Genomic DNA, 10,504 nt, shown 5'->3' with positions numbered 1-10,504 from the left:
AAAGTATTCTCATACAATTTGATGAACTTGACCTACACCTATGGAAGCAGTAGCTCAAAAGAGGGAATAAATCCTTACAGCAAGAATCATTCCCACACCTTCCACACACAGAGTAGATAGGGATGGGCAACTTGGATATTGGAAACCCAAAATGGGGGGCAGGTGGCTACAAAGGCAAAAATGACTGGCTTACAAGTTTTCAAGAGGGAAACTAGATACAGAGGGCCTGGAGGAAGGTAGAATCTCCATTGAATAGTATCCAATCTGTTTAGGCAGGGCTGATGCAATGAAATGCAGATTGGTCTCTTGTGATACAACAGTGAATAATTGTTATCAGGATTGGTTGTGAAGGTTGGAAATGTAAAGGTAGACGTTTTATAGCAAGGAGGGGCGTGATTAACTTTTCAGTCTAGGAGCGGAGGTCCCTAGGACAATCAAGGGTCCAGCATTGCACCCACAGTTGTCCCATGGCACAGAAAGGAAACCTCAGGCTGCTTCTTATGATGTCTGACTCTGGGCCTCAGCCCCAAACCTGACCTGAGTGGGACCCTTTATCCATACCTACTCAGCAAAGGCCACTGGACAGTCAATAATTATTTTATTTTGTTTTAGTTGGTGGTTTCTGTCTCTGCTTTGAAATTGTTTCTGTCTTTGGTCCTTTTGGCTTCATTCTTTCCCCAGGGGTCAGAGCTTTCTCCCCGTAACTTACCCAAGAAGAGACACAACTGTACTCATATAGCCAAGCTATACAGGTGTACCCTGTAATATCCCACCTTCTGGACAAGAGTCAATACCAGCTTATAGTCATTACATGTAAAAAGGGAAGCCTAGCACCAGATAATATTCACCAGGAGACACTCAATGAGCGTAACGACAAAGCAATGTACATCCATTAGAGCATTAAAAACACACATAACTAATGAAAATGTCCAAGAAAACACAATTAAAGATCTCAACACATATCCAAAAACAGAAAAAAAAGTAACTGAGACAAATGATCTGGAAGCAGACACAGACTTTCCAGTAGAAGAGCTGGCACTGGATCTGCCTGAGAAGGAATTCAGAAGATGATATGGATACTATATCAATTGCTCTGAAAAGGGCCAGTGGAGGAAAACAAGGAGGAAGTCAGGAAAGTGCTATAGAAGCAATAAAACAAGACAGATATAGCATTGGAAACAATGCAAAACCTGCAAAAAAAATCCAGATGATTAATAATAAAATATCAGAATGGACAATTCACTGAAAGGGCAAAGGAGTAGAATTGAAGAGATGGACACCAGAAGCAGCGAGATGGAAGAAAAATCTCTCAATATTGCTGAGATAGAAGAGCAATCAGAATAAAGGATTAAAAAATCTGAAGAGAGTGAAAGATTCATGCTGGAGAGCATGAAGAGGAATAAATTAAAATTTATTGGCTTTCCAGAACAAGAAGAATTAGAGAAATCCACAGAAGATATAGTTGAAGAGCCACTGGAAGAAAATTACCCTAGCATCTGATAGGATTAGAAGATAAACATTCAAGAAGCTGAACAAACCCCAGGAAGAATAGACCCCAAAAGAAAATCATTGAGACATATCATAATCAAGCTCTCCAAAATCAAAGACAAGGAGAAAATCCTAAAAGCAGCCAGGGAAAAGAGAAGTGTTACTTACAAAGGCAAGCAAATCAGATTAACCTCTGACTTCTCAGCAGAAACTGTGCAAGCAAAAAGGCTATGTGGAGACATATATAAAACCCTAAAAAAAAAAAACAAAAACACAAAAAACTGCCAACCAAGAATTTTCTATCCAGCAAAACTGTCAATCAAATATGATGGTGCAATAAAAACATTCCAGGATAAAGAGAAGCTATGAGATTTTGTCAAAGCCAAGCCAGTGCTTCAAAACATCCTAAAGGGAGTTCTTTGGAATGAATACAAGCAAGAACAGAAAACAACCAGAGATTGACAGACATGGCAACACCATGTAGAACTCAGTTGACAGATAGACTTCATAACAGAAAAAAATTATAGTAATGAATTCAAAGGGCCTAAGAGGCAAACCAAAAATCAAAATATTAACAATGTCAAAGAAGGGAAAAATATAGGAACAGAGATCCAGGTGGTAAGGAGGCCGATAGATTGAAGGATAAAAAATGACTATCTTAACCACAGGGAAAACTACATAGATTATAGGGCAATCCGTACCTATTGTCATATGTTAATTTTGTGGTGCTGTTCATTTCTTTTTCTGCGTAGCTTCTTGTGAAGAGTTCATTTATGTGTGTGTGTGCTAATTCTTCTTAGTTATAATGTTTCCTTGTTCTGCTTGGATCTTCATTTTCATGGTAAATTGTGATGTATTATTTTACTTTAGAAAGAATAAAATATCTGAAGAGTTTAAGATTCATGCTGGATAACATTAAGAGGAACAATTTAAGAATTATTGGCATTCCAAAACAGCTTGCTCTTCTGTCTTAGCAGTATTGAGAGATTTGCCTTCAAGCTCACTATTTCTGTCTTCTGTCTCTTAAGTTCTGCTCCATTGCCCTTTCAGTGTATTGTCCATTTCTGATACTTTATCAATAATCATCTGGACCTCTTTTTGCAGGTTTTCAATTGTTTCCATTGTTGTATCAATCTTGTTTGATTTCTCTTGTAGTACTTTCCTGACTTCTTCCTTATTTTCCTCCACCCCCTTTTTTTTGAAGCATTTGAATTGGTTTCCGTATCATTCTTCTGAATTCTTATTCAGGCAAATCCAAAACCAGTTCTTCCTCTTCTGGGGAGCCTTTGTCTATCCCCAGCGCATTTGTCTCAGTTACTCTTTTCTGGCTTTGGACATGTTTTGAGATTGTTGTGTTTGATATCTTTTGTTTGTCATTTCCAGTAGTTTTGTGGGATTTTGTTTGTTTGTTTGTTTTTTTAATGATTAAATGAATGTTTGTTGTTTTTTTATTAAGCTTACTGGGTGTCTCCTGGTGGATATGATCAGGATATAGGTTTTCTTTTTGTATGTAATGCTTAGCAGCTGTTATTGGTTCTTGTCTCAATAGTGGAATACTATTTGGGTATGTTTGTAGCTTGGCTAAATGGCCACAGTTGCAGTCTCTTCTTGGGTAACATAGAGAAAAAAAAAGCTCCCACCTCCAGGAAAGATGTATGATCAAATGGACCAACAGCAGAAGCAATATGAAAGCAGAGACAAAAATCACCACTTTGAAACAAAAATAAAACTGTGGCCAAGTGTCCACAAGCAGTGTGTGTGCACGGTAGAAGCCTCCAACATTGAGTGGGAGTGTCCTCTCTCTCTAGTCACCACCATGGAGGCACACAGACAGATATTGAAGTTAATGGGAGAAAGATATTCTACTATTTTTGTATCTGAAGGTCAGTTAGGTATCTGTGCACAGCATAATTCTCACAGTAGTTGCATCCTTTTATGTTGGGGTTTACATATTGTTCTATGGTCTGTCTTTCAGGCCTGACATGCCTGATTTTTCTTGCTATATAAGCCCGGTACGGGTCCTGCACAAGGAGTTCCAATAGCACAGTTGTCATGAATTGGGCTGAGAACCGCAAGGTCAGCAGCTTGAAACCACCAGCCATTCTGCAGGAGAAAGACAAGGTGCTCCACTCCCACAAAAATGCACAGTCTCCGAAACCCTGCACAGGGTCACCACAAGTTGGAACCGATTCTATGGCACACAGCCACCAAGGGTCCCACACAAGTCAATCCTAGGACTGTGACCCTGAGATGTCATAAGCAGCCACCAAGCTCCATCTCTCTGCACCATGGGAAAACTGTGGGGTCAGCACTGGACAATTTTTGGGCAGAGGTGTGCTCACCCACCTGCCTGAAGGTGTCCGGGCTGGGCAAAGAAGGCTGGACAGGGAAGAGGAGGAAAAAAATATGTAGAAAATCCTGCACCTCCTTTTGTAAATGTCTGCACCACTTTTAGTGATGGTGCCGGTCTGCTGTAGCCCCTCCCTCTGAACTCTGCTAGGGTGGGTTGGCCGCAGAGGGAGTCCCTTGTCCAGAGTTTCCTAACTTGCAGTATTTTCCTTTATATCATGATGTTATATACTTGTGTCCTGGAACTTATGGTAGATCTAGAGTTCTGGTGTTGTTCTGTGAGCCCGGCTTCTGTGGGTTTCAATCCCTCCCCCATGAGCCTTTCCTACCTGGCTGTCTGCTGCCACCCAAACTGGAAGTCACCATGCCTCATTTTCTTGAAATATTTCAATTTTTACTCCATCAATTTCTGGTACCTTATTCTTTGCCAATTGCTTCAATGCACCTTGGACTTCCTACTTCAGTGTCATTGGCTCTTGATCATATACTACTTCTTGAAATGGTTGAACATCAACCATTTCCTTTTGGTAAAATGGCTGTGTGTATGCCTTCCATCTTCTTTTGATGCTTTCTGTACCATTCAATAATTTGCCCAAATAATCCTTCAATAACAAAAGTCGAGTCTTAATTTTTTTCTTCATTTCCCCCAGCTTGAGAAATGCTGACGATGTTTTTCCTTTTTGGTTTTCAGACTCCAGATCTTTGCACATGTTTTGTAATATTTGACTGTATCTTCTCAAGCTGACCTTTGAAATTTTCTGTTCAACTCTTGTATCTCCTCATTAATCCCATTTGCTTTAGCTTTTCTATGCTGGAGAGCAAGTTTCAGTGTCTCTTCTGACATCCATTTTGACTTTTCCTTCTTTCTCGTCTTCTTAATGACCTTTTTTGCTTTTTTCCTGTATTATGTTCTTGATGTCATTCCACAACTCTTCTGGTCTTTGGTCTTTAGTGTTTAATGTATCAGACCTGTTCATCAGATGATCTCTGGTGTGGTGCTGTGGGCTAATGTGTCAGACTGCAAAGTTGTAGAACTGTAGTGTAAGTGGTTCAAGCTTCCCAGCTGCTCCTTGGAAACCCTATACAGAGTTGCTATGGATCAGAATCAACTCGATGGCATTTCATAACAACAGCAACAAATATTAAAGTTCACATTTTGGCTCTTGTAGATTTGTTTACATTTTCTTCAGCTTCAGTTTGTATTTGCATATGAACAGTTTGTCTGTTCCACAATCTGCCACTGGCCTTGTTTTGGCTGATGCTATAGAGCTTTTCCATCATCTCTTTCTGAAGATGTAGTCAATTTGATTTCTATGTATTCCATTTGGTGAGGTCCATGTGTATCATAGTCTCTTATGCTGTCTAAAGAAGGTATTTTAAATAAACAAATCATTGATTTTGTAGAATACTATCATTTGATCTCCAGCATCATTTCTATCACCAAGGTCATATTTTCAAACTACTGATCCTTCCTCTTTGCTCCCAACATTTGCATTCCAATCACCACTAATGATCAATATATTTTGATTGCATGTTTGATCAAATTCAGATTGAAAAAATTGGTAGAATTCTTCTATTTCATCCTCACTGGCTTTAGTGGTTGGTGTGTACATTTGAATAATAGTCGTATTAACTGGTCTTCCCTGTAGGTGCATGGATTTTATCCTATCACAGACAGCATTGTACCTCGTGACTGATCTGGATATGTTCTTTTTTAAAATGATCACAATACCATTCCTCCTCAATTTGTCATTTCCCACATAATAAACCTTGTTGTTGTCAGATTCAGAATGGGCAATATCAGTCCATTTCAGCTCACTAATGCCTAAGATATCGATATTTATGCATTCCATTTCATTTTTGACAATTTCTAATTTTCCTAGATTCAGACATCATATATTCCAAGTTCCAATTTTAAAGGATGTTTACAACTGTGTCTCTTCATTTTGTATTGTGTCCCATCAGTAAATGAAGGTCCCTAGTCTGTCTTCATTTGGAAACTCATGTGAAACCTGTCCACCATGGGTGACCCTGGTGGTATTTTAAATACCAGTGGCATAATTCCAGAATCACAGCAACTCACAAGCCACCACAGTATGACAAACTGACAGACGAGTGGTTGTGGGAAGAATTAAGAACTTGGAAATATCATCTTCAGAAGTGTGTAGACCTAGATGGCAGATACGTTTAGAAACAAGAGTTTCTCATTTTCATATTTTTGTTTAACAAAAGTGTCTAAGATTTTGTAGTAACACATTTTGACTTGACCTTGTATTATTTCCAGTCTCATTAGGTCCCTTACAAACTGATGTTTGATTGTCCATTCCCATGCACTTTTCTTAACTGCTTGGATTCTGGAGTAAAGAGTTTAGCATAACCTAAAAACTATTGATTAAAATTTTCAACAACTTTCAGAATTTTTTTATCTGTTTGTGTTTTCCTTGCTTAAATTTGTTGTTGTTGTTGAGTGCCATCAAGTCAATTCTGACCCATAGCAACCCTGAATAGAATTTCCAAGGAGCAGCTGGTGATCTTGAACCACCGACCTTGTGGTTCAAACCGACTTTGCAGTCAAGTACATTAACTCACAGCAACACACCTTAATTACTGAGACTTCAAATCAGTTGGCTTGGAAGCTGACTTCCAAATTTCTATGCACAGATTATTGAACACATGAAGTGCTGCATCATTGTGTTGAAAGATTTCAATTTATATTTACTCAATTCCTAGTGCAAACCCACTTTCTGAGTCTCAAATCATTTGACTTTCCAATGTCTATAACTCTTTCTAGAAAATACCTACCATTTTTCAGACTTCCTATTTTTCAAACATTTTTTTACACACAGCATAGTACATGGCAGTTTGCTTGGTTGTAATCCCTGCTCTGCTAATAACTAGTTATGTTTTCATGAACTATTCACATGTTATTTTTCCTTCAGTTTCCTTATCTGCTGTTATTGTTGTTAAATATTGTTGGCTCTGTTTTGACTTAGAGTGAACCTTTTTAGGGTTTTAGGAGGTGCTGGTAGTTTGAACCAACAATCTTATAGTTAACAGTCCATGGCTTATTCTACAGTCCCAAACCAGGACCCTTTCCTTATTTGTAGTGTGTATATATTCATTTAATCTCATTCATAGAATTGCTACAATGATTACCTGCTATATTACTATTTATAAATATTACTAATATTATTAGGAGCCCTTATAGCACTGCAGGATAATTGTTGGGCTACAAACCACAAGTTCAGTGATAAATCGACCAGCAGCTACTTGGGGGAATGATGAAGCTGCTTGAGTCTGTAAAGATTTAAGTCTCAGAAACCCTATATAGAGTCACTATAAGTTGAAATCAAACTGATGATAGTGGGCTTGTTTTCTTCTTCTTCTTCTTCTTCTTCTTCTTCTTCTTCTTCTTCTTCTTCTTCTTCTTCTTCTTCTTCTTCTTCTTCTCCTTCTCCTTCTTCTTCTTCTGACTTACAGTCATACAATTGCGTTTCCTATATACTCTAATATTCATACAGATGAATCATTACAATATTGAACCATCTATTATGTAAACTCCTGGTAACTCTCCCTGCTAATCAAAAGAGGTGAGTGGCTGGAATTAACTAGTAGTTCTAAGGGAAAGAAGACCTACTGATTTGCTCTGGTAAAGATGAACCAAAAACCAAACTTACTGCCTTCTATTCAATTTTGACTCATATTGACCATGTATAGGTTTCCTAGCTTTTAAATTTGGAGCAGAAATGTCATCAGTCTACCACAGACTATTAGCTTGTGGGTTTCAACTGCCAACCCTGTGTTTACCGGTTCAGTACTTAATCTTACAGTGTCCACCAGGAAATCCTATGAGAAGCTTTACTTTATCATCTAGGGATATTATGTGTCTGATTGAACTTTAAAACACACACCACCACCAACAGAGAGTGAGGATAAGACTAATTTAAAGAGGGTAGTGAAGCAAGCTGGGTTTAGAGTGTCATGGAGAGAAACATGCTCTTTATTTTCATGAAAATGAGAAATAATAACAGATTTTTAAGCAGAAAGTATGTTATCAAAATTGCTGTCTTATTTTTGATGTAAGAATTCTTGCATTTTAAATAGTGAAATGAAGAACTTCAAGATTAAAAGCAGGTAAATCAGATAGGAAGGGACTTTCTGAATAAGAGGTGAGCGGGTTTGGTATGGAATGGGGAAAAGTGAACAAATTCCAGAAATGTTTTGATCTTATAATACAGAGACTTGACAATTGATAAAGTGTTTGGGAGGATTTCTATTTTGGCTATCCAACTGGACAGTTGTTGTTGTTAAGTGTCTTTGAGTTGATTCCTACTCAAAGTGACCCTTGATAGATCTCAGAGAAGTAGCTGGTGGGTTTGAACCTCTGAACTAATGACTTTTTTGTTCACAGTCCAGTGACTATCCTACAGCGCCACATCAGGAATCAGACTGGATAATTGCTGTTGTTAAGTGCTGCAAGGTGGTTCAAGCTCACCAGCAGTTCCTTGGAAATCCTATACGGAGTCACTATGAATCATAACAATCTCGACTTCAATAAACAGCAAAAACAACTTTATAAGATTATTGAAATTTCTTTCCCTAAACTTTTTATATATTTGCTACTTATTTATATAAATATCTTTTCTTTCTAGACTAACATGTGGGCCATCACTTCAAACGTTATTCTAGATAGCAAAATGCTAATCTTAAAGGCAGTGTCTCACTTAGATTTTTTTTTCTTGTTTGTTTATTTTTCACCTATGCAGTGCTATTGGATAAGCACTGTATCACAAGATGGGTTTGAACCTCAAGGTTAATGGTTCAAACTCACCAGCTACTCCTCAGAAAACCTGTACAGTTCGCTGAGTCAGAACCTACTCATTGGCACTTAACAACAACATCAACAATAACTAAGTCATAAGCGTGATGGTTCCATATGATAAGCACTGGACTGTAAACTATAAGGTCCATGGTTTGAGCCTGCCAGATACTCCACTGGAGAAAGATGAGGCTTTCTGCACCAGCAAAGATTTAAAGCTTCAGATACCCTATACAGGGTTACTATGAGTCAAAACCAATTCCATGGTACTTAGTTAACAAAAACAACAACAATCAGAAGATGGGTGACAGCAGTTCAACAAACTACATGCTATAAAAATCTGATTTCCAAAGTCTAGCTTAACACCTAACAGTTTCATTTTCTAAACTGATATATAATTCCTTTTCTAAAATAAAGGTAGTACATTCATAGTTTGGTTATATCACAGACATCTGTGAAAACATATTAGGAATTAATATAAACAGTTTTTAAGTAATATAAAAACCTTATAATTACAGCTGCATCAGCATTGCACTGCTATATCAAAATATAGGTATATACTTAACTTCCCCTCTTCTTTTCTAGAATATATTGTTGTCATTATCTTTGCCCCTGACAATTTTCCCATGTGTTATCGTGCATCTTACCCCTTCATGCTTCTTCCTCAATAATTCTAATCTAATAGTAGATGTTTTACAATCTGGATTAAATCAGAAGTAGGTTTTCGACAGGTGAAATCTTTAGAAACATATGACAGGAAACAACCAGCAGTATTTTATATTAAATTGAAGACATTAGTTATCTAACTTTTATCAGATACCATTCACAGAATTAGACAGTCTGCAATATAGGATCTTATTTAATTTATAATATGATGTAGAGTATATACTATTTTATCATTTAAAATAGATTAATAAAGGCTAAATCAGAGACTTACTTGACATGACGAAGTTTAAATGTAACAGATATGAAGATATAAATATGAGGGGACTTCAAAAACTTTGTGGAAAATGTCATTACATGTTAATTCCCCTTTTTCCATGAACTTTTTGAAACCCCCTTGAACAAACTGTCAAGAGCAGTGAAGGATCTAAGATTTTACTCTACTAGCAAGTTAAAAAGTTAGCCAGAAAGAGTTTCACGATTCATACTATAATACATGATATATCTGTATCAGAGACAAAGGACAAGTTATCAAATGAAGCAAATGCAATACTTAGAGCAGCATCATTCTCTGAACTATGATTCTTACAAGGCCACAGGAAAAGGGTTAGATGGCAACTACTCATAGAAGAGAACCTAAATAGTATATAGGTGGGCAATAAGTGTGCCTGAAACATGTTTCAGAAAGAGATATTATCTCTATTTTCCAAGAATATTTGTTAAAAAAAAATTTGTTTTAAAAGATAATCAGGAACAAGGCAGTTATTGTCTTGTTCACAAGTCATTTAGAAATTTTAGAGGTCCATGAAGAATGGTCTTCAGATAATAGCTCTGTAACATTAGATTTCTTAGAAGAAAAAAACATAAAAAAAAGCAATAGTAATATTTATACAAAACTTTTTAATACAAATATACCCTTTTAATGAGCAAATTTCTTAAATAAATTAAATTTCACATTGTATTCCAAATCGTTCAGGCAACCAGAAAACAAACCTGATCCCCACGTGTTCTGGAAAGAGAGGTGTTACTCTACAAGGCTGTAAATCTTTACGAGAGCAGAAAGCTTCATCTTTCTCCCATGGAACAGCTGGTAGTTTCGAGCTGCTGACCTTGAAGCTAGTAGCCCAACTTGTAATCATTATACTACCAGAGCATGCTTCTCTCTCTCTCTCTCTCTCTCTCTCT

Source organism: Chrysochloris asiatica, unplaced genomic scaffold (assembly GCF_000296735.1).
Source record: "Chrysochloris asiatica unplaced genomic scaffold, ChrAsi1.0 scaffold00225, whole genome shotgun sequence".
Lineage (NCBI taxonomy): Eukaryota > Metazoa > Chordata > Mammalia > Afrosoricida > Chrysochloridae > Chrysochloris > Chrysochloris asiatica.
The sequence above is the reverse complement of the archived record's forward strand: the minus strand, read 5'-3'. Positions refer to the sequence as shown.